The sequence below is a fragment of the Papio anubis genome, chromosome 16, assembly GCF_008728515.1.
Source record: "Papio anubis isolate 15944 chromosome 16, Panubis1.0, whole genome shotgun sequence".
Lineage (NCBI taxonomy): Eukaryota > Metazoa > Chordata > Mammalia > Primates > Cercopithecidae > Papio > Papio anubis.
In genome coordinates this window covers 66,415,958-66,441,055 of record NC_044991.1, presented here as the reverse complement: position 1 = coordinate 66,441,055, position 25,098 = coordinate 66,415,958, and the positions used below count along the sequence as shown (strand labels likewise).

Here is a 25,098-nt window from a genome sequence, read left to right as displayed (position 1 = left end):
AATACACTCTCTGAGATATATGAAAGTTTCTATCTTAAAAAGAAGGATGGTCCAAGGATCTGAAAATGATCTCCTCCTCCATCTTGGTACATGGAAACTTTGGGCATTATTGAGCTGGTGGTCCCACACTGGACAGACTGGATATATCCATAGATTCTATTTAATTCATGTACTTCCTTATTATAGATGTCATTATAGGCAAATCAGCAACATCAAACAAGACAGGGTCATGGCATTGCAATTTTCTTTTTAAGTTGACAAAGATGGTGCATGCTTGTTGTAGAAAAATGTATACCTTCAGAAAGATGCAAAGATTCTTCAACGTCCCATCACTCCAGGACAACAGCTATAGGAGTATATATTACTTTGCATATAGATCATGCTATTACACCACCTGTCTCATTTTTTCACTCACATATCAAGGTGCTCTTCTGTGCCATTAAGCGTATATCTCCATCATTCTTTTTAACCATTTTACCAGAATTTATTTACTAGTCATATATGGACAGCTAAAATGGACATTTAAGTTGTTCCCTTTTTTTTTTCTATCCACAATGCTGTGATAAATAGCCTTGTACAGTAGTCCCCCTCTTACCCATGTTTTGCTTTTCACTGTCTCAGTTATCCACGGTCAATCACGGTTTGAAAAATCATCATGGCTCAATGATCCAGGACCACTCAAAGCAAGTTATTCTCCTTCTGATGTATTGTCATAGTGGAAAATATCAAGGCTGATAGTAGCTTAATGCCACGTCACAATGCCTATGTCATTCGAAACCTCTTTGTCTCATTATGGAGGCATTTTACCATCTCACATCTTCACAAGAAGGGTGAGTACAGTACAATAAGATATTTTGAGACACAGAGAGACTGCATGGACATAACTTTTGTTACAGTATGTTGTTAAAATGGCTCTATTTTATTATTGTTGTTCATCTCTTACTGTGCCTAATTTGTAAATTAAACTTTATCATAGGTGTGTATATATGGTATAGCAAAAAACATAGTGCATTTGCACAGGGTTCAGTAGTATGCACAGTGAGATGCATCTAGTGGAGGGTTTGGAATGTCTCCCCCACAAGTAAGGGACTAGTATACCTACGCCTTTGTTAATTTGTCCAATTATTATCCTAGGATAGATGACTAGAGGTAGAAGCACCAGTTTAAATTCAAATAAACTTTCTCACATGTCCCCACAGAAAAGATGAACAAACTTATATTGCCCCCACCATCATGGTGCATGAGATTTTACTGCTCTACAATCTCAAATTAGTCAGTTATTTTTCATGTTTCATCATTGCCAATCCTCTTGGTAACAAATTATATTTTATTTGCATTTTTATTAGTTGTGAAGTTCAACGTGTTTTTATGTTTCTATGCCATTCAAATTTATTTTTTAAATTACTTGTCCTTACCCTTTGCATATTTTTCTGTTTGCATTTTTCTTATTAATTTACAGGCACTCTTTATATATTAGGGATACTGTTCCTTCACCACGTACAAGTTTTTCATCCATTCTTCCTACCGTGCCCAGTTTATTACTTCAATTTTCTATATAGTGTTTATTATATGATAGTGGAAAATATCAAGGATATTTGTATAATAAAATCTACAGCAGGAAAGTACATGAGATAAGTAGAATCTATGGACATATCCACTGTATTCAATGTGGGACCACCAGCCAAACACTAAGGCTTCCACATGCCAAAACAGAGAAGAATATTATATGCAGATTCCTGGATGAGTAAGACAGTCCTAAAATCTCCCAGCTTCCTCATATTCATCTACTCCTTCCCTCAATGGATTGCAAGTTTCCTGATGACCTGAATTCCAGGAAGGAGCTGTTAGAACCAAGCAAGGCTATGTGACAAGTCAGTAGCCCAGCCCTCGAGATTCTCACCTTGACAATAGTGAGCTCTCTGAGACTTCAGTTACCTGGCTTCAGCCTAAATAGAGCACCCAATTCTTTGTCCCCAGGTCACAGCAGCAAGTATATTTTGTTGAGGATATAAACCATATATCCTCACCAAAAGCGGAGCTTGGGTTAGAAAGAGGGAATGGCATAAGGGTAAAGAAGAAACTAGGGAGAAGCACATTTGAGTTAGTCAACACATCCTTCATTCCTGAGCTCTATAGCCAGGTTATCACCGGTGGTACAGGATGAAGTTCAGGTGATCACATACACTGGAGGCAGAAGATCAAGAACAACACCCAAGGGTACAGGGATATGTGTGCATGTTTACACTCCAGCTGCTCAGTGTCCACAAATGTATTCACATGTGGGCTCTGGTGTGTGTACAAAGCTGTGTGGCAGGCATGAGTTCTGAACAACTGAACAAGGATGACATGAGCATGTCCCAGTCCATCTTTGTACAAGCCTGCCAGTGTAATTATCTACTTAGAGACTGTGCCTGGACAGAGGAATGAAGATAAATGTCTTTGTATATAAGGACAGGGTTGCAATATCTGTGAGACTATAAAGGAGACATTAGACCCGGGGCAATAACTTTTCTAAATGTTTTCCAGACTTGCACACTCAGTCCCAGAGGCACTGAAACTACATCAGAACTAGGACCACGTGTTTGGAATATCCTCATCCTCTTTCATATACTTGGAAAATTTCTATTTCTACTTCAAAACCCGACTCATTTGTCTCCATACCCCCAACCAGCCTCATGGAAGAGTTCATCTTAGGACCTCTGTTTTATAATACTCTTTACACCATATTCCAGTTATCTGTGTACACACATTCCTCCTAACTAGCCCATAACCTCCTCCAGGTCAGGACCTGTGGGTCTTACTCGTCCCTGTACCCACAGCATCTAGTTTTCCGGCACTCGACAGGTAAAATAAACATTAGCAGAATGAGTTCTTGAATGACGGCTCTCTTACCCAGGATTGGGCCCTGGGGTCACACAGCCTTGGATTGGATGTCAGCTATAGGACACAACAAAGATATTGGGACACTCCTACTTCCTGTAAGTCAGTGACAGCAAGAAAAGAGGTATATATATCCAGCCCTACTTAATTAAAGCAATCAATAAAAGCCCCCCAGGCCCTCCAAAGATGTCCAGTAAGGAAGCATTTAGAAGCTTTCTCCTTTCCTCTCACCACTGTCTAGAACATAGGTTGACAAACTTTTTCTTAAAAGGCCAGAGAGTAAATAATCTCAGCTTTGAGGGCTCTATGATCAACTGTAGCTTTCACTCATCTACTGTTTAAGAGCAGTCACAGACAATACATGAACTACGTACGTATGGCATGGCTGCGGACCCATAGAACTGCAGTCTGCCAACCCCTAGTCTAGAATTCTGAAGTGGAGGAAGAGGCTTAGACCCACAACAAGGACAGCAGTGGCCTCTATCAAGGGAGGCTAACCCATTATCACCCTTTCTGAGAACCACACAGCCAGGCCCCTCCCCCCACATCAACACCATGCCAAAGCAGAGACGTACTAGAGGCTGAAGACAGAGCTACTGCATGTGGTTGCCCAAGCTGTGCATTGCACAAATTCAGGAGATGCCATTCACATAGACCTTGATATGAATGGTGCCCTCCTGTGAGTTGGGCAACATGTCAGCCCTGCTAAGGGTTGCCAAGAAATCCCATATATGTAAGAGTCACTGGCTGGTGGGTGATCATGTAGACCTTTGGCTGCTAGTCTACTAGTTAAAACACCTGACGGACAAGGGTGTCTGCCCCAAGAAAGGACTGTGAGCCTCTGTTTCTTTTGGAAGCAGCATAATGGGGGCTTTCACACTGCATAGATAATTTGAGGCTGAAGGGCCAGGGCTGGAGGGTACCCGGAAGGAGTAAATCAGGGACTATAAGGAGTTGTCAGAAATTTTTTTAAAGCTGTTTCTGTTGAAGCTTAAAGAGCATGTGATTTGGGAATGCAAAGCTGCCTGCCCCCAACATGCACTTCTGAGTCTGTTGCTCTTAGCTCCTGATTGCTCAGGAATCCAAGAGGCAGCAGGGGCCCCTGGAAGTATCCAGCCAGGTACCCCACCTAAGAAGCACGGAGGCCAGCTCTGGGGAGGAGGTGAAGTCAGCCTTCATCCTCACAGGCTACAGGGCCCAGCCCCTCAGAGCCAGCAAAGAACCACCCCAGATCCCACCCTACCCCAAAAGGCCCCAGAACTGGCTGCAGCTGGCCCCAGATCCCTCCCAGGATAAGCCTGCTGCCCAGCTCTCAGCCATTAAACTCCACTGAGCCTCTTTCCAATAGCTACAGATGAACAAAATATTGCCCTATTCCTAGTTACGTTAAAAGGGCCTAGTAAAGAATAATGGCAAAGATGCTCGCAGCCAAAAGCTGCTCTTGATGGCCCTTTAAGAGAGATTTACAGCCGACATTTAGCAGTGTCCCTGGAACACTTGCTGGCACCGATCGGCAGGAAGTATGTGCGTGGCGCCTCCCTGGGCCAGCAGGCAGGGCCATTCTTCATTCCAGGCCCCTCTGCCTGCCCCCTGTGCTGTGCTGGCTTCCCCACTAACCCTGCCCAAGTCCATTAGGCCCCTGCCTGAGCTGCCCACTAATAATCCCGGCTGTCAGGTGTCTCAGGATGAGACAAGCAGAGGGGATGGGGAGGCCATAAGGTGTGCCAGGTTCTGAGAAACTGAGTCAGAGACAGGGGTGGAAGCAAGGAAGACAAAGGTGGTGGTGTCCCTGGAGAATAGAGGGCCCTGTTAATTTATTTATTCAACATGGATTTATTGAACACCCATGTGCCGGGCAAGCCAGGTAGAGGGGTGCACAAACAAGCACATTTGCTCACTGCCCTTATAAAATGTATTATTGGCTGGGCACAATGGTTCACGTCTATAATCCCAGAACTTTGGAAGGCCAAGGCAGGCAGATTGCTTGAGCCCAGGAGTTCAAGACCAGCCTGGGCAACATGGCAAAATCCTGTGTTTACGAAAAAATACAAAAAGTAGCCGGGTGCAGTGGCGTGCACCTGTAACCCCAGCAACTTGGGAGGCTGAGGCTGGAGAATCACTTGAACTTGGGAGGCAGAGGTTACAGTGAGCCGAGATCATGCCACTGCACTCCAGCCTGCATGACAGGAGTGAAATCCTGTCTCAAAAAATACAAGAAAATGCATCCTCCAGAGAAGAAGAGAAATAGTAAACTATCAATAACAATAAAGTATGATAACTGTTTTGACAAGGAGAGCCCAAAGAAGGAGCAAATAAGTCAGGCTTGGGGTTATCCCTGAGAATGTAGGATTTGCCTAGGACATAAACCTGTGCATGTAACACAGTGGCCACCAGCCACATATGGCTACTTAGCACTCGAAGTGTGGCTCATGCAAATTGAAATGAGCTGCAAGTGAAAAACGTACTCCTAATTTCAACGTCTTGCTACAAAAAAGAATGCAAAATATCTCATTAGTCATTTTTATACTGATCATATGTTGAAATGATTAGATTTTGAACATCTGGATTAAATAAAATATATTATCTAAATTTCAATTGTTTCTCTTTGCTTTTTTAAATATGACTAGTAGAACATTCTGAAGTACATAGGTGACTCACATTTGTGGCTCACATCATATCTATTGGTAATGTACATGTCATTCAAGATAAGCCTTCTTATGAGAGCCAGCCTAATGATAACTAGTGCTGGCCTAATGATAACTAGAAATCTGCCAGGTGAGGAAGGATAGAGCACAGACCAGCAACGGAAGGTTTAGTAATAAAATCCACCCTACCAAGCAAAAGTCAAAAGTCTGGACCCCTGACAAATAAGCTGGGCTCCAGGAAGAGAAACGGAGGCAGAAGCCTCTGTCAGCTTGCGCAAGCACACTGAATGTCTAGGACAGGCCAAAACTCAGGGAGTAAGCTGGTGCCTGAAGCACTCATCAGCATGGCAGGTCTCCGGCTGCACAACTCACTCCAGGTCCCACCTAAGGATTCTGCTTCAGTTTCATCTTGCCTTCTGGCTACAGCATCTTGACATTCCAGTTGCCCTGTAAGTTATAGGCTTACTCTCACCTGGAGCTCCTTCAATTCTGTGCAGCAAGACCCCACAGTGTGGCTTGCCTTTCTTGCTAAAGAGTTTGAGAAGTTCTATTTGTTGGATATACAGTTTCCTTTTCAAACCACAGCAGTTTGAGGACTTACCATGAGCCTGGCGCTGAGCTCTGTACTTCACTCACATGCTTGCTTAAGCCTCACACAGACCCTATTAGGTGCTCAGTGACTGAGCAGACAACAGAAACAGCTTTTTCCTCATTAAGATAGTTGAGTTTCTACTCCCAACCTTCATTTCTCAAATCCAAAGAGAGCCTACAGCAAGAATGGTCAACACGTTTTATTTCATATGCCACCTGCAATAGATTGGTAGTGTCTGCCTAAAGCGCTGTGTTGAGAAGGATTCAGAGATGTAGCAGAAAAGAGTGACTTTGATTGATCAGTAATGTCTGCTACGGAAGTATGCATGTGTGGTGTTTGCCACCGTTAATCTCGATTTAGGTCAGATCCTATAATCACTGGTCAGACAACGTTCAAAGCAGATCTATACACTGGAATTCAATCCACGTGTTCAGCAGCTCATGCAAGTATGTAGGGGTTTCACTTGACAGAAAGAAGACATCATGGCATGTCCTCCTGGAACTATACTGGGATCTCAAGATCTCAGGCTGTATGAAAAGAGATTACAGGAGGAGGGTCCTGCTGCTCTGTGCCAATGAGACCACATCTAGACTACACTTTATAGGAACATAACTAAGAGAAGTGCACTCAGAAAAAGGCAACCAGGGTGGAAAGGGGTCACAAAAATGCATTATCTGAAGGTTAATAGAATCAACAGGGAGCCAAACCTGGAGACCCAAATGGCATAACTACTCTCTTCAAGTACCCTAGAACTTAAAGTATAATAAAAAGAAAAGAAAAGAAAGAATTCACTAGTTCAACAAACGTTTAATAAGCACCTACCATATGCCAGATGCAGTGTCAGGCTCTGTGCATATGTCTGAATGTGGAGTATCTTTCATCGGCCCCTTCAGATCCATGGGCACCCTCTCCATCCTGCTCTGCACCCCAAAATGTTGACCCGATAAAACATACCAATGGACTCCCTTACCCCCTCACTTCCAGCCAGGCTCAGACAATAGAAGATCAGAAGGCAGGAGGAGAGTGAGGTCAAGGTATTTGCCAAGTTGTTGCTGGTGGCCTTGACCAAAGACTCCAGCCAGGGCTCCAGTACCACGTCCTTCCTTCCCTCAGTTATTGGGTTAGTCACAGCTTTCTGGTGTGGCTAGTCCTGGGTACTATACTGTCCCTTGTGGATTCCCCTAAGCCTGCCTACACCCTTGTGGGTTTGGGGGGAGTTTATTTTTTTTGTTTATTGTTTGTTTTGAGACAGGGTTTCTCCCTGTCACCCATGCTGGAATGCAGTGGTGCCATCATGGCTCACTGCAGCCTCGACCTCCCAGGCTTAAGCGATCCTCCCACATTAGCCTCCCAAGTAGCTGTGACCAGAGGCATAAGACACCACGCCCGGCTAATTTTTTTATTATTATTTGTAGAGATGGGGTCTTGCTTTGTTGCCCAGGCTGGTCTTGAACTCCTGGGCTCAAGTAATCCTCTTCTCTTGACCTCCCAAAATGCTGGGATTATAGGTGTGAGCTACCATGCCCAGCCTATACCCTTATAAAGAGTCCCTTTCTTAAATTCAAACTACAGAATTCAAGTGTGACATCTATTTCTCACCAGGACCCTTACAAATCATGTGAATAAAGCAGGCTTGGTCCCTGCTCTTAGTAAAGCTTACAGTCTGGTGGGAAAGACAGGTGATAAACAGGCAAGCAAATATAGTATCAATTGTGGTATTTGTAATAAAGATAACAAGCTTAGTGTAGTAAGTAGCAGAGAGTGGGGGGTACCAAATAAAATGGAGTGGTCAGGGAGGCTCCTGAAAATGTGGCATTTAAGCTGAGATCTGTAGAATAAGAATTAGCTGGGTGAAGAGTTGTTCTGTTGTTACTGAGAACCAAGAGGGGTAGTGATGAATTTGGTCCCCAAAATCTATCAAATATGGAGTAAGCTTCCCAAAGAGATAGTGAGCTCCCCCTTCAAGACACTCACATAGAGTCTAGAGGGCTCTGGTGGTAGTAATGCCAAAACAAGGATTAATTTCCTGGGGAAGGGGGAGACCAGCAGTGTGCTAGGAGCTTGTCCTAGGAGGGTCTCTCCATTCCTCTCTTGTCCAGCCTGAATCTTGGTGTACTGCACTCCTGCCAGCCACATCAATTGGGAGAACAAAGAAATAAGGGTGCTAAAATGTGCATGACAGAAAAAGATGGGCAAAATTATCACTGTTCTAAACCAGTTTTACAGAGGTGAGAGGAAGAAATGAGGGCCAAGACAATGAGTAACAAGTGGTTTTTTGTTTTGTTTTGTTTTTTGAGATGGAGTCTTGCTCTGTCCCCCAGGCTGGAGTGCAGTGGCGCGATCTCGGCTCACTGCAAGCTCTGCCTTCTGCGTTCACGCCATTCTCCTGCCTCAGCCTCCTGAGTAGCTGGGACTACAGGTGCCCGTCACCACACCTGGCTAATTTTTTTGTATTTTTAGTAGAAACGGGTTTTCACCGTGTTAGCCACGATGGTCTTGATCTCCTGACCTCATGATCCGCCCGCCTCAGCCTCCCAAAGTGCTGGGATTACAGGCTTGAGCCACCACGCCCGGCCACAAGTGGTTTTAATACATAGTAACTCTGCCCACTGCATACACAAGGCAACCAGGCTTCTAGGATCTGCCCCAATCATGAGGACATAAGAGCAGACAGCAAAGAGAATTCTACTTCTCTTGCAATAAGAAGAGATCCAAGGATTGCCTTCCTCCTCAAGAGCTGGAATCTCAGGAATCTCATGGCTCTCAGCCCTGGATACCCATTCAAATCACCTGGAGGACTCTTAGAAGGCCCCACCCCTAAAACTCCTGGCATAATTGATCTGGGATCTAGTGTGAAGTCCATATTGAAAGCCACTGTAAAAAGAGATAAATGGGCTGGAGCATGCAAAGAGAAATGCCAGAGCATCCTGGGAAACTGTTTAAATGAGGTTCTCTCTTAGGAACATTCTCTAGTTACTGTCAAACCTCAGAGTGAAACAGGGTCACTTGGGTGCTTGAAGCTCACAGGTACCCAGTCTCCACTCCCCCAGGTTCCGATTCCCTATGTCTTAGATGGGATCTGGGAATATGCACACTTAATATGCTCTTAAGTAGATTGGGGAAAATACCATTTTGGGGAAAAAAAAAACAAAAAACAGTCCCAAATATTCATGTTACTCCCAGGGATGACCTCTTAATACTTCAACCCCTGCGTGAGAGCTTGGAGAAAGTCAGCACCCTGGGCAGAGGCAGCAGCGGGGGTCATCATCCTGGATACCATTCTTGGTTTTGGAAAATAAAAGCCTAAGGAGAGAGCATGAATGGCTAGACTGAGATGCAGCCAGAAAACTGAAACAATTGATTCATTGTTGGGGCAGAGGGGCAGAGAAGAGGGAGGGGAAGCATTAGGGATTTGAGAATATAAAAATGAGGACTTCAGAGTGACGAAACTACGCTGAGAAAGGGGACATAAAAATTCATGCTTTAATCCCACTGCAGTTGCCTATGGAAAGGGAGGGGAGAAAAAAAAAATGAAATAAACTTTGGACTTTGAAATTCAGAAGCAAACCAACTCTCAGCACTTGCATTTTCTGGGCATATTAGATTCATTTAATCATGTAATCATCAGGATAAGATGTGAGGAAGTTCATATGAAGTTTGGTGCAAAAGTAATTGTGGTTTTCGCCATTTGCAAAATTACCGTAATTACTTTTGCACCAACCTAATATTATTCCCATATGATATAAAAGACAAGTGAGGCTCAGCAAATAGAAATGCCTTGCCCAACACCACACAGCCAGGATGCAGTGGTGCCTGCAGGACGTGGGCACAGGCCTGCCTAACTGCATAACCAACACTCACTCAATCACACTAGCCCCCTTCCAAAAAGAGCTTAGGGACTTTGACACCATCACTCTAGGAAAGGAGACAGGAATCCAAACTCCAAAAAAGTCCCAGTGAAGGGTGGACTAGGAAAAGTCAAGGAAATTATAATTAGTAAAAAATTGACAGATTTCTTCTTTCCACAAACATTTGAGCACTTCATATACACCCGACTCTTTACTAAACTCAAAGGACACAAAAGTGAACTTTTGAAAGACTCAATCCTTAACTTCATAAAGTTTACGCTGAGACCAGGGATGGCAAAGTCATGTGATTCGGGCCATCACTTCCTGCTCCTGCATCCCTGAGACACACCACTAAGCAACCCCAAGCATCCTTTCTACTGAGCCCCAGTTTGGCCTCAAATTCCTTTTCAGATGGCTGCAACCATTCACATGAAGGCTGGCAGGTGGAATGAAAATTCTTTGCCATCTTTGATTTGAACTTGAGAGTTTACACAAGGATTTTCTGAATACCTACCACATGCAAACACTGGGAATTTGTCAAGCGTAATGTCCCCATGTTATAGATGAAGACACTGCCGTTCAGAGAGCACCATGCTAACAGAACTCTGTAATAACCCAGGTCTGCTATACAGAGCCCTTCAACAGTGGTCACAGTACAAGAGGAGAAGTGAAGAGACAAATTTGAAAAGAACATTAGAGACCTCTTAGGAAGAATTATAAGGTTGGTCCAAAAGTCATTGTGGTTTTTGGTTTTTTATGTGTGTGTTTTTTTTTTTTTTCTGTCGTTGTTCTTTGGTTTTTTTGAGACGAAGTCTTTCTCTGTCGCCCAAGCTGGAGTGCAGTGTTACAATCTCAGCTCACTGCAACCTCTGCCTCCCAGGTTCAAGCGATTCTCCTGCCTCAGCTTCCTAAGTAGCTGGGACTACAGTCACGTGCCACCACACCCAGCTAATTTTTCATAATTTTAGTAGTGACAGGGTTTCACCATGTTAGCCAGGAAGGTCTTGATCTCCTGACCTTGTGATCCGCCTGCCTCAGCCCTCCAAAGTGCTGGGATTACAGGCATGAGCCACTGCGCCAGGCCCACTGTGGTTTTTATCATTGAAAGCAATGGCAAAAACCGCAATGACTTTTGCACCAACTTGATATGACACCTGGGGCTCAGCAGGAGCCCTAGGGCCACTGCTTCCAGTGCCAAGCTATGTGTGCTTCCTCCTACCTTCCAAGCCCCCCACCCAGCCCCTGCCTGGAGTCCTGCTTCTGTGGTCCAGCTCTCCTCTGGCCATCTCCAGGAGGCATGGTGGGAGAAGGAAAGGCAGGTTCCATTCCTGCTGCATCTGCCAACGGGGAGAAGAGGAGGGAGTGGGCCTTTGATCTGCCTGGGCATTAGGCATGCCTTGGGTAAGTGTCCATCTCTGGGTCACTCAGTCAGGCCTTTGGACCCGTCTCAGCTCCTTTTGCCAAGCCTGCCCTCCCTGGAGCAGTGCTTTTCAAACTGTGCTGTACATTAGGGCCACCTGGGGAAGCTGACAACTTCACTACCCGGCCCCATCCCAGACCAATGACATCAGCATCGGCCTGAGGAGGACAGAGCTGCCAGCAACCTGCTCGAAGTCGAGTCAGCTCTGTGTGGAGATGTCCAAGGTGGAGACAGGCGGCCGGCCTGCCAGCTGCTCACCCTCCAAACCCCATCCCCTGCCGGGCTCAGCACTGAGCCATGCCAGGCCTGCTCCCCAAGGTGCCGGGTCCTCCAAATAAAAACAGGCGGCCAGAGTTCAGGGCCCGCTGGCGTTCTCCCGGTAAGCACCTTTTGTTCCAGGCTCAGAGCTGTTAATTAAAGAGCCGTGATTAATGAGGAAGCGCTCCCGGTCCCCATCCAGGATGAGAGGTCCTGGGGATGCTGACTTTGCTGGAGGAATCTGCAGTCAGATTCCAACTGGAGCTATTTATAGTTTGAGCTCCAGTAGGGATGGGAGAAAGGTGCCCCTCCTCCTCCTCACTTTGTCTTCTTCCCCGCTCCCTCCTTCTCACCACACTGCAATGGAACATAGAGGTGCGAATATTTATTGAGGAAGAATTTTTAAAGGAGTAAATCTCAGCACATATGCGTTCATATTAACTTATCCGTTCATTCATTTCTCCGACATGTATTTACTGAATGCCTACTAAGTGCTGGGCTCCAGGCCAGTTGTTAGGGCTGCAGCTCCGATTGAGAACAGCGTGGCCCCTGTTCTGGTGGAGTTTGCCCTCCAGGAGAGGAGTCATTACCAAATAAGTTGACAAGTACGTGGACAATTGTACATAGAGGCTGGAGCTCTGCAGGGGAGAACCATGGCTGCATGGGAGTGTTGGAGAAAAGACTCAAGAAACCCTCCCAACATCACACTGCCTAGGAGATTATCACCATTTGCCCTTTAATGGGGAAACTGAGGCTCAGACATGTTAAGGAAGCTAAGGTCCCACAAATAGTGTGTGACAAGTTCTAGATTCAAAACCAAGTGTGGCAGAGACTGATGTGGCTCTCCAAATCCATTTCCTCTTCTTCCTAGGCATGCAATTTCCCACTTTCCTTGAGGTTACACATAGCCATGAGGCTAAGTTCCAGCCAGTGATACAAGAGGAGTAATGTGCACCACTCCCAAGGGTACCCTGCACCAGCCCTTCTTGCTGTGTCCTGTTGCATCTAGCTTATGAAATCCAGAGGGACCTTGGAAGCCACATGTTGAAGGCATAGAGTCTCTGTCAGCCTGGATGCCTGAATGGCTTTGCGGAACAGAAAACCCCCACCCACTCCCAACCCTGCCACCAAGTGGACTTTCTATAAGCAAGCAATACGCTTTGTTGGGCTGAGTCCCTGGGATGTCAGAGTTTCCCTGTTACAGCAGCCAGCGTTGCCTAAACTAACACAGCAGATCTCCCTGCTCCAAGCTTATGCTTTATCTACTGCCCCTTAGGAAGATTCAATGACTCCCTAAAACATTTTATAAATAAGACACCATTGGGAGTTAAGCGCAAAGATGCTCAGTGTCCTTCACAGATACCTTCTCAGTCAGGCCTTGTTCATAGTCACTGTGAATCAGCCCTAAATTGTCCCCCAGCCCTGGCCCTACCCCCTCTCCCCTCTTAAGCTGGAACCAAGGTGCTCCATCTCTGCACTGGAGGACGGTGAAGGAGGGAGCAGAGGAGGTATCTTCCTGAACCAGCTCAAAACTGTGGCATTGCGTTTTCCATGGAGGTAGTGCCTGGTGGCATGGAGGAGGAAGGGGAGCCCTGAAATTCGAGTGAGAAGTCTTGCCACACATCCTGGGGATACCACAGGTCAGTGCCTTCGGCTTCCATATCCTCCTCCATAAAGCAGGTAAATGAAACTACCTTGGCACAATGTCCAACACATGAACGACAAACAGCTTCAAACCTACCTGCAAATGGGAAGCTTCTCAGAGTGGGAATGGCCTGAAGAAAGATGGAAAGACCTGCAGGGCTTGGTGGTTCATGCCTGTAATCCTAGTACTTTGGGGAGCAAAGGCAGGTGGATTGCCTGAGTTCAGGAGTTTGAGACTAGCCTGGGCAACACGGTAAAACCCTGTCTCTATTAAAAAATACAAAAAAAAAAAAAAAATAGCTGGGTGTGGCAGCATGTGCCTGTAGTCCCAGCTACTTCGGAGGCTGAGGCAGGAGAATCACTTGAACTCAGGAGGCGGAGGTTTCCGTGAGCCGAGATCACACCACTGCACTCCAGCCTGGATGACAGAGCAAGACTCCATCAAGAAAGAAAGGAAAAGGAAAGGGCAAGGGAAAGGAGAAAAGACAAGACTCGACTCCAAGTCACGGAGTAGCTAGGCTGCTGAATTGACCAACCCCAGAACCACCTTACATCCAGAGTCTTCTATATCCAAGCTAATTAATCATCCTCATTGTTTAATACTATTTTCATTGAGGTTTTCGTTACTTGTAACAAAAAAAATTCTGTCTCATCTATAAGACAGAACGCATAACATCTCTGTGACCCTATATCTCAGCTGTAAAATGGGAACATCACTCACTTTTCAATGATGACTTAGCTAATGGGACAATCACAGTCATCATACCCACCTTACCAGATTTCTGTGGGGACCAGGTGAGCCTGCATTTTAATGAGCTGTTTAAAATTGAAGAGCAATTTGCAAAGCTCTACAGAACTGGCAGTGTCCTTACAATTTACTTTACTCAAGTGGTTTTCCCATCTTTTGCAGATACTAAACCCTCTGTTTATGTAAAATGTTAGTGAAAGCCCAGTATCCCCTGTGGATGTAAGAAGACGACAGTTTTGCTCTAAGCCCAGCAGACTTCTGAGTCTGGCTCAAGAGGCAGCCCTGCCCAGCTTTGTTCAGCGAAACTCTGTGATGGGGTTTATTACATGAGTCTATGGGGGCTGAACTGCTTGTCCTATTCAAGGGAGAGGAATTGAGACCTGAGGAAGAAGGGGAAGAGGGAAGCTGACGTTTGCTCCGCAGCTGAGGGATGTGATCCTCTCCCCAGCATCCACAATTTGGGTGGAATGGACCCATCTCCTTATTCTTGGTATGTGGGTGTTGTGGGGGATGCCAACAAGGGGGCTGACTTTCTGATGTTCACGGCAAGGAGGTCATGTGTCAGGGCAGACGCAGAACCCAAAGAGGCCAGAGTCTCAGAGGCAGGGGAGGGCCAGACAGGAGCAGTAACTTTCTCGAGGTCACGTAGTGCTTCGAGGCAGGGCTGGGATTCAAACACAGGTGTAGCAGCGGGCGCAGTGGCTCACGCCTATAATCCCAGCACCTTGGGAGCCTGAGGCAGGCGGATCATGAGGTCAGGAGATCAAGACCATCCTGGCCAACATGGTGAAACCCCGTCTCTACTAAAAATACAAAAATCACTGGGTGTGATGGAGCATGCCTGTAGTCCCAGCTACTCAGGAGACTGAAGCAGGAGAATCACTTGAACCAGGGAGTCGGAGGTTGCAGTGAGCCAAGATCACACCATTGCACTCCAGCCTGGCAACAGAGCAAGACTCCATCTCAAAAAAGCAAAACAAAACAAAACAAACACAGGTGTACTTGATCCCAATGCACTGCATTACATGCACCCCACTTGCTATGGCTGCAGTCACCCAGACACTCCTGCCACTCACCTGATTTGCTTCCCTGCTACACAGCCTTGTCCCCAAGGAGGCCTCTTAGCTTCATATTTGAGAATCGAGTCCACAGGGCCATGAAGCTAAGCAAGGCTGAACCTTGCTTGGTGCCTGGAAATGGTGTGTGGTGAGTCCATAGCGTGCACGCATAGTGTCTGTGCATGCACACACACACACAGGTGCACACACTCCTCTCGGAAGTGTTGGCCCTGTCCTGGAAACCTCTGCTGAAATGAATCCCTCTGAGCTGGGCTGCACTGCTCTAGGCACAGAGACTTTCCATAATACTCCCTCTCCTCCTTAGACTCCTCTAGCTCCTGTATTCTGGGTAGGGAAGGCTGGCTATGGGCTTAGGAAGGGTGGTTATAGGATCCCTGTCTTAGGCCAGGATCCCTCAGAGGCAGACACTGAGACCCGGATCTGAGAATAGCGGTATATTTAGGAGGTGGTTCCAGGTGTGGGAGAGTGATATAGGGAATGAAGACAGCCAGTATGGGGTCTGTTCATGAGCTGGGGACCCCTGTAGGCAACTGGGCTTCGATCCACTGCAAACCTCTAGGAAATGGGGTGGAACATGCCTCAGAGTTGTCCCAATAAAGGACAATTCCCGTCTTCACCGGCTAGGGCCATCAACCTTCAGTGCTTACGGTCTGCCCTGCATGCAATCCAAGGGAAAGCCTCAGTTGAACAGAGTAAGATTCCATCAGCAGGAAGCAGAATTGGGAGAGGATGCATGGACAGGGCACTGGCAGAGTCCACTGGGTTCTCATCCTTCTGTCTACCTGCCAACCTGGAGCTCCCTGAGAAATTATCTACCCCCATCCTCTTACCTGCCCCAGGCCCTACCTTTAACTATGTGGCTAAGAGCTTGGACTGAGACAGACTGCCTAGGTTCAAATGCTGCACTTAAAAACTGTGTGGCCTCCAACAGCATGCAGAACCTCCTGAAGCCTCAAGTCCCTTCTCTGCAACATGGGGTTGATGTTTTCCAGGTTATGCAGCTGTTGTGGGGATAGAATAAGATAATCCATGTCCCACTCTTAGCATAGAGCCTGCACACCGTAAGCACTTGCAAAATGCTGGTTATCACCCAGGGCTGTCATGCACAGCTGTGGAGGTTGACCCTTGTACCAAGGCACCTAGCCAAGGGGGAGCCAAGTGCAGCTGGAGTCCAGCCTCAGCTCCCCTTTGTCACCAGGCTCCTCAGTGGGGCTGCCTCAGTTCACGGGAAGGAGTGCCTCATCCTCAATGGCCATCAAAGGGGACACCTTGCTATCACCTATTTGCCTTGAGATAGTGCCTTGTTCTAAATCTCAGAGCTGCCACCTGGGCTACTGGTGTCCCTGAATATTATTGTCTTTATTATGACTGCTCCTATTAATAAGTTAATTAATTCATGGAAGGTATCCCTTAAAGAGTAGAAAACGTATGCCAGTGTTTCAACAATTGCTCTAACCAGAAGCATTTCTCTAGTAGGTTAGGACAACTTAAGAGGTTATTTTGGTTAAGGACACTTCAGTCCTCTAAACAGCAAGGCCCATGGCATGTCCCATGCTTCCCAGCCCCAAGGGAGCTGGCAGGGACAGGTGGCTCCAGGAGCACTTGGAGCTATGAGCTGTGTGCCATTCACAGGTCCCGACACTACCAGTTGAACAGTCAAAGCAAAAGGTGATTTAATGAGCTTGCAAGGAAATACTTGACTCAGGACTTCTGGGGAAATACCTGTTTTTTTCTGGCACTGCACCCTTGGTTGCCAGTGGGGCATGGAGGGGAAGCTTCAGATTCCTTGGGAAATAATCTAAACAATGGGAGAGAGAGAAAGAAGGACACAAGATTGAGCCAGTCAACATTTTCCACGTGCCAGCTTCTCCCCGACTCCTGCCTACTGTCCAGAGAGCTCTGTCCCTACATTCATGCTCCTTAAGGATCCAGCCCAGATCTAGGCACATCAGCCCATCTCCTCTCCTTAGTTCTGAAGGGGTCACCCATCATATCCCATGGTCCTCAGGGTCCTGCCCCAGCCCCTCCAATCTCTTTATGTCCACTCTGAGCCTCCTCCAAACCTCTTCTGTTCATGCTTCAGGGATTCAAATAGACCATGCTACCTCTGAGAGCAAACCAGGCTCAGACCCTGAACTTATCTGAAGTTTAAAACTTATGAATTTTCTTTTAAAGTTGAAAGAGACCTTCCTAATTTTCTTCTCCCCACACTCCAAATCCTTTCACAAAACGATCTGAGTTCCCACCAGGAAAGCATGCCGGAGTTCCCCTCCCAGTATGCACATGGAGACGCACATCCATTTCCCCAGGGTCCAGCCCCCACTCTGTGTTGTCAAGGAGACGGGAGCTCACAGTGGGAAGCATAGTGTTCAGCTTGGAAGACTTATTCTGTCTGCCTGGAACTACTCACCCCTGCCCAGAGCCAAACCTCCCACTCAATCCCTGGACAGTCTGTCTAGAACAACCTCCCACCTTGGTCCAGCATGACTAAGCAGGGCGTCAGGGCAGAGCTGAACCCCTCACTGCAAACCACCCACCTCACAGACCAGTCTTCCTTCACCTGCTCCCTGAAGTCTCTGAATTCTCTCCTCCTTTGGGAAGAGCTTCCAAAAGCCCAGTGCAAACACAGATGTTACCTGGGGCTGGGGCTGAAGCCCTGTTTATAGAGCCATGTTCACACACACTGCACACACTCATGATTGCAGAATGACCAGGGACACATACACATGCAACCCACACAGTCGCTGAAGCTTCAACCATAGGAAAGGAAAAAAATCATAAAAAATCATTGCACACACCCATACTAGTTGGGCACATATGTGTATTTACCCCCTTGCCCACATACATACATATGACCATGATGACGCACATGTGCACACGTTCCCATCTGCACACATAGAGATGCACAAACAGAAATGCAAGGTATATACATGGTCACTCACCAATACATGTGCACACACATGCACAGAGCACACAAAGCACATGTCCAAGTGTATGCACACATACTGACGTGCACAGACATGCACACATCCTAAACATGTGTGCATGCGTGCACACACAGACACACACAAATACACACTCAGGCATTGCTCTGAAAGCCCAGATTAGAGGGAGTCCTGCTCCAGACTGGCTGGGGGGCTGCGGATGTTCCCGTGGAGAGTCAGAGTAATTAGTTCTTTAATTAAAGTCCCCTCGCTGCTCACTGGCCATGAGGACCAGCACACACACCGGCACCTGGCTTGGATCATGACCATCTCAGAAGCTGCAGATGGGCCAGGCTGATGCTGCCCAGAGGCTCGGTCTGGGTGGTAATTAGGGACAAGAACTCAGCTGAACAACTCGCAGCCAACCAGCCGTTTCATTTTTCTCTTGCAGGAGAAAAGGTCCTGCTGGCTCCACGGCTCGGCTTCTCCATGTCCTCATTATGCCTCTGGCTCAGGCTCTCCTTCCTGCCTGCCACACCCTGCATCCCCAACACACACACACACACACACACACACACACGCACGCCCTGCATCCCCAACACACACACACACACACGCCCAGGCCAGCACCAACCACAGCTTCCACCACAGCCTCACCCAGGGCCAAAATAGGAATAAGTGTAAGGTGCCTCACCCTCAGTCACCTACCACAGCCCCAGCCCACTTCCCACCCAAATACCTCCTTCCACAACCCCTCAAGACAAATTCGTCGCTTCCACCCTGTGTGTATTAATGCCCTAGGGCTGCCCTAGCAAAATTCCACAGGCTGGGCGGTTTCAACAATTGAAATTTGTATTCTCACAGTGCTGAAGCCCAGAGTCCAAGCTGGTTCCTGTTGAGGGCTATGAGAAGTCTATTCCACAGGAAGACCCTTGTGATGCAGGAAAGGTATGGGCTCATCCCTGAGGTCCCCAAAGCAAGTGGGATAGGATGAGACAGGTGGGAGGGCTGGACAAAGATCAAACCATGAGAGGCCTCATAGGCCTTATCAAGAAGTTTGGATTTTATCCTGAGAGCAGAGTGGGGTACAATGATTCCTTTGTGTCCTGACTTTCCTGTAGAGCCTGTATTGGAAGGGACCAGGGTGGAAGTTAGGAGAAAACAAGCCATTTTGCAGGGCCCTGTATCTCAATGCAGCCGAGCAAGTACATGTGTCATGGTGAGGTCATGCTCCACATTCCCAGCACATTTTAATTCACCATGGATTTTGATGTTCAAATAAAAACATTCCATTCCATTACTTTGAATGCCAATCCATTTCCACTCCTGTGCCTGTAAAAAAATATTGAATGTGGCATTGAGGTGATTTCCTAGCTTTAAGTCTGACCCCTCTTGAGCCCCCGAGACTCTGGAGTCTATAGGGATTTCGGGGAATTCCATAGAGCTGATGTGGATTATATAAATTGCTCAGCAAACTCCAGCCCCATGCCAAGCAGGGCAGGGTTGGTTCTCACCTTTCTTGCACCAGACAGGGGCTCCCTCTGCTTCCTGAACGCACCAAGTTCTTTTCCCATCTCGGTGTCTCTGCATTTGCTGTTCCCAAAGCCAAGAATATTTTTCTGTTGGTTCTTCCAAGGCTCATTCCTCCTTCTCCTTCTGACCCTCACATCTGTCAGCCACTCAGAGAAGCCTTCCCTGATCACCTCATCCAAGGGTGGTCCCCCCTGTAATAGCATTTGTCATCATTACTTCATTGGTTTATGCCTATATTGTCTGAGATGTCCCTCTCAAGATAAATTCCCTGAGGGCCTGACCATATATCTATCTTGTTTAGAAGGGAGGAGGTAGGAAAGAAAGAGGAGGAGGGAGGGGAAAAAAAAGAAAAGAGGAAAGGAGAGAAGAATGAAAGAAGAAAGGGAGACAGAGGGAAGGAAGGAGGGTAGATGTTTGGTGGTAAACATTCAAATGACCTTAGATTTTAGATCAGGGTTTCTCAACCTCAGCACTGCTGACATTTTAAACCAGATAATTCTTTACTCCGGGGGACTATCTGGTACATTCTGATGTTTAGCAGCATCCCTGGCCTCTACCATTAGATGCCACTATCCTACCATCCCTCCCACCGACCCCCACCCAGTTGTGACAACCAAAAGTGTCTCCAGACATTGCCAAATGTCCACTGGAGAACAAAATTGCCTCCAGTTGAAAACCACTGTTCTAGAGGCTTTCGATCTGTTTTCAACAATCAAATTCTTATTTCAAACACACTTTTATATAGAAACTCAATATATGAAACACATTCCACTGGAGCTGCTCTGGGGCTCTGTATTGGTCAGCTACTGCTACACTAATGCTGCGCAACAGGCTTGCCAAAACTCAATGACTTCCCACCACAAGTGCTGGTTCTCATGCTCCTGGGTCTGCAGGTTGACTAGGCTCAGCTCATCTAGGCTGGGGTCAAGGGACCGGCTTTGCCTCCAGCTGAAAGTTGGCTGGAATTGGCTTCAGACCACAAATAAGGTTCAGGTCTGTTCCATGCATGGTCATGCTGGGTCTAATTTGGATATGCTTATCATGACAGCAGGTCGCCCATGTGCATGCAGGAGGGCATGAGCCGGACAGCACAAGTGTGTTCACAGCTTCTTCTTGTTTGAAGTCTACTAATGTTTCACTGTCACATGAGTAAACACATAGGCAAGACCAACATCAATAGGGCAGGGAAATATGACTCCACCACTCTGCACGGGGAGGTGAGTGAAGCTTTCCTGAACAATAACCCATCTAGGCCAAGCCTAAGAACACACTGATCCAGACAGTTGAGGCTCACGGGAAAGGCCCAGCTATGGTCCTACACTGACTTTTCCAGAATACCAATCCCTCAATGAGCCCCTGCCTGGGGCTAGACGAGCACGTCCCAGGGCTCTGAACCAAGAGACAGTCCACAGCGCATGATCAGGAGTTGGAGCCTGTGAGGCTGCCCCAGGCCTGTGTGCTTGGCCACATTCACTGCTTTCACCTTCCTGAGCACCTGCAAGCAAGGCTTTCACTCAGCAAGCATTTTCCCAGTGTCTGCTCAGTGCCAGACACTGTCCAAAGCACTGGAGATCCTGGGGTGAGCATGGAACAGCCAAGTGGATGAACGCCCCACTCCCCAGGGATGGCCCCAACAACTACACAGGAGCGTGCCATTGTCTCCCACAAATCTCCTCTGATGAACACCCCTGGCATTACTTTCTTCAGAATCTGTGTTTGGGGCCTCAGAAGGACTCTTTTCCTGTGGCAGCTCCAGCCCCTCAAATAGGGATCCTTTGAGATGGGGACTTGTCTCATCAAGATAGCATCATGTCTAAATTGAGGCTGTGTCAGCAGCCCCATGAAAATGAATAATGGCCTCAATTATGACCCATATAACAGCCCAATAAAACCTAATTAAAATGATCCACGTCCCATCTGCCAAGTGTAGGGCAAGGCAGCCAGGGAAAGTTGGAGGCCCAGTCAATTCAAGGAGAGCAAGTAACATGAATGATGATTATATTTATATTATTGTAAATAGATCCTATATAAGCATATAGTAACAGCACTATTATTATTATTACTATTGCAGCTAGCATTTATTATGTGCTTCCAGTGTGCCAGCCCTGGGCTAATAGGGGCTATCCCTCATACACTGGACAGGCATCATCCCATTTAATTCTCACTAGCTTGCCAAAAATTAAGTGTTAAGCATTATTCCCATTTTACAGATCAGAAAACTGAGGCACAGAGAGGTTAAGTAACTTGCTCAAAGTGACACTGCTAACATGTTAGTAATGGAACCAGAAGGTCAGGCTCAGCAGTGCCTGGTCTGCAAAAGTTGTTCAGTATGTATATGTTGGATGCATGAACGGATTTGGCCAAGAGTCTATCTGGCAACCCAAGATGCCAAACAGACAACCAACAAATGTTTGTTTAGCATTAACTAAATCCTAGGTGTTCTATTAAAAATAAAGTGGAGAAAGACAAGCCAATCATTGAAATCTAATATGATTATTGCTATAATGAGGGTATGTACAAACACAATGGGTAGATGAGGGTGGGAGGGACTTAATTCTGCCTGGGAAATCAAGGAAGACTTCTCATAGGAGGCAGCAGTGAAGCTGAGCCTTAAAAGATGAGTGAGAATTTGCTGGACAGACAAGTAGAAGGCATTCCAGGCAAATGGAACAGTACATGTAAAGTTATAAAAGAGTCAGAGCCCAGCATTTTCTGGGACTTACAAAGCTACATAGTAGGAAATTGCAATCTCATTGCAATGCTAGGCGGAGCATGACATGAGAGTCTGACAAGAAGGCTGGCAAAGTCAGCACGTCAAGATCATCAAATACCTTTTAGACCAGACTCAGGAATTTCGATTTTGTCCCATAAGCAATAGGGAGCCATAGAAGATTTTAATCTGACCATGGAAGATATGGTCAGATTTGCTTGTTTGAAGGATTCTCTGAGTAGCTGGGCAGGAAATGTCTCAGGAAAGACAGAAAAGAACAAATCCTGGGACATTTGGATATAGCATCCCCTGCAGGAGCACAGATTGCCAAATCTAAAATTTTATCAGAGAAAAACCTTAAAACAGGTCCAGTATGGTCAGATGGGCTGCCTCAGGACCAACTCCTACCTGGCACAAAAGCCAGAGTTGAACCAGCACCCGCTGTCTCTCCCTAACTAATGAGTTGATTGCTCACAATATCTTTAAGCAGTTCTCCATAAGCCACCCTTGCCCACCCCCAGGGAAGATGACTTTTGAATCCTGGGTACCATCACAGGTCTCTACTTGCGGACAGAATGGCAGGAGATGGTACACGCTGTCTCCTGCCTGAAGGCCTGAAGTTCAGGAAGCAGCTGACTCCTCCAAATGGATGGATCTTTAAAAAACCAAGAACACCAAGGTCACAGGCATGTGAGACAGATTGGTTAAAAAAACGGTCTCTGTCATTGCCTTTGTCATTTCAAATGATGCTGCTCTTTGACCCAGGAAGAGGTTCCAAATGCATAAATAAAGCAATAAACTCAGCATCAGTGTTTTGATAAAATGAGAGAGGGGGGAAATACGTATTATAAACACCACCTCCGGGAAGCGCAGTCAGAAAAAGTTATTAAACATTCTGTCACAAGCTTGGCAGCCAGCACTGTCCACCCACCCGGCACTGAGTTCCTAATAAAGGCGGCATCTTGGAATTTGTCACTCCCGAATGCATAATTTACTAGTCAAAAAGCAGCGGTAATACATTGCATTTTCATAAGGGGCTCTGAAGCTGTCTAATTTCCCTGAGCTGCAGGACGACAGGAGGCTGTGGCCACTTGCGGGGGCCTCTTTATGCATTATGGATAGAGGCTTTGCAATTCAAAGTGACAGCTCAGCCTCCCTGTCACCCACCGTCCAAAATCCCAGATCATATTGGAAGGCCCAGAACTAAAGCATGGGTCTGCCCCCAAAGCCTACAGCCCTTTGGTGCCTAGAAGTAAGTAAGTGAGTGAGTGAGTGAGTGAGAGTGAGAGTGAGAGTGAAAGAGAGAGAGAGAGAGAGAGAGAGAGAGAGAGAGAGAGAGACTGTGTGTGTGTGTGTGTGTGTGTGTGTGTGTGTGTGTGTGTGTATGAGAGAGAGTGAGTGAAGACAGAAAAGGAAATAGAAATCATTGTCTGGGTCTTACCAAACATAATCAGATAACAGCCTGACCTATCACTTGATAACGTATTTGTGAGATGGGGCAAAGAACAAGTAGGCAATGACTGGATAGGATCAATCAGCCCCATGCCCCAGACAAGCCATCAGTGTCCTCTTCAGCCCCAAAAGTTAGACAAACACTGACTTCTCTGCAACCTGGATTACACAGTCTGTAGGTGCATAACACTAACAATCATGGCAACTGGATTGGAAAGGTCTTGGGGAGTCTTCGCAGCCCCCTTATAGGGGAGGCAGAAGCAGAGGACAAAAATCAGGCGAAGAGATGGGCACAGCCTTGGGCAGAGGCAGCTTGATGTGGTGGGAAGAGTTTTAGACCAGGATGCAGAAGGTCTCTACTATAATCTCACCTCTCACAGCACAGTCCAGGGACCCCAGGCAAGTCCCTCCACTTTATCCAGGGATGGCCTAATCAAAAGCAAAACAGCTTAGTGTATTAGAAAGAGTACAGGACAAGGAGTGGAGAGAATTGGGTCCAAATACAGCTCTGCAACTGACTCACCTGTGGCAGTGACCACCACGACACCAGGGGTTTTTCTCTACTCAGACACATTTGGCCCTGGTGGTCAAATGTAAACAACTCTTCCTTCCTTGGGGTGAAAGGCCCAGCCCATATTATTATACCCTGTCTTACCTTTTATGCAGAGAATGCAGAGCTAAGCTGCCTGGGTTTGTCTCAGCTCTGCCCTAACATCTCTAGGCCTCAGTTTCTCTACCTCTAAAATGGGAATAAAAATGTTACCCACTTCCAAAAAATATTAATGCCTGACCAGGGGCAGAGGTGCTGGAGAGGAAGATCACAAGAAAAGCATGGCACTGAGATGGAGCTCAGAAGTGTCAGGCAAAGGAGGGGAGCAAGGGAGATTGTCATGTATGGGCTAAGTCAGGACAAGACAAAACAGCTCCTGGCAATGCCTATGCTGACAGGGTCTTTCCAAATCCTGCATAGCCAGAGATGTCATGCTCAGCTTTCTGCTCCCAAGCACACGTCATCTTGGCTCTCTGATCCCCTTCTTGAGGGTAAGTTGTCAGTGAGCAAGACTACAAAAGCCAGAGGAACATCCAGCCTCAGTAACAGCTGGGTCTACACAGTGGCAAGTGTGATCAATGCAGTCAATATGAAGAAAAGTGAAAAGAAACAATAACAATGTCTAGTAAGAAGGAGGAGGAGAAAAAGATTGCATTTCATCCTTACAACTATTCCCACAAGAATGAAGCTAGTTCTCTTCATCTTCTCTATCCTCCAGGGCTTCCCAGGCCTTTGGTGGTGATAGATAAGCACTCAAAAATAACAGAGGTGAGTACCTCTTAATAGCTAGTCCGAGAATACCCCTGGGGTAGGGA

The 25,098-nt window shown here is 46.7% G+C and overlaps 1 long non-coding RNA gene across 2 annotated transcripts in view; it reads right to left on the bottom strand.

Moving 5' to 3' along the window:
* LOC110740506 overlaps positions 1-25,098 on the bottom strand; it is a 106,027-nt gene that overhangs the window by 59,771 nt on the left and 21,158 nt on the right. Inside the window, exons 4-5 of one of the 2 annotated variants that reach the window (XR_002515133.2) lie at positions 19,553-19,762; positions 16,837-16,912 (exon numbers count right to left, since the gene is read on the bottom strand). This is a non-coding gene — a long non-coding RNA (uncharacterized LOC110740506). Of the gene's footprint in view, positions 1-16,836; positions 16,913-19,079; positions 19,371-19,552; positions 19,763-25,098 lie in introns of those variants that run through there. The other variant, XR_002515132.2, reaches the window with a different exon arrangement.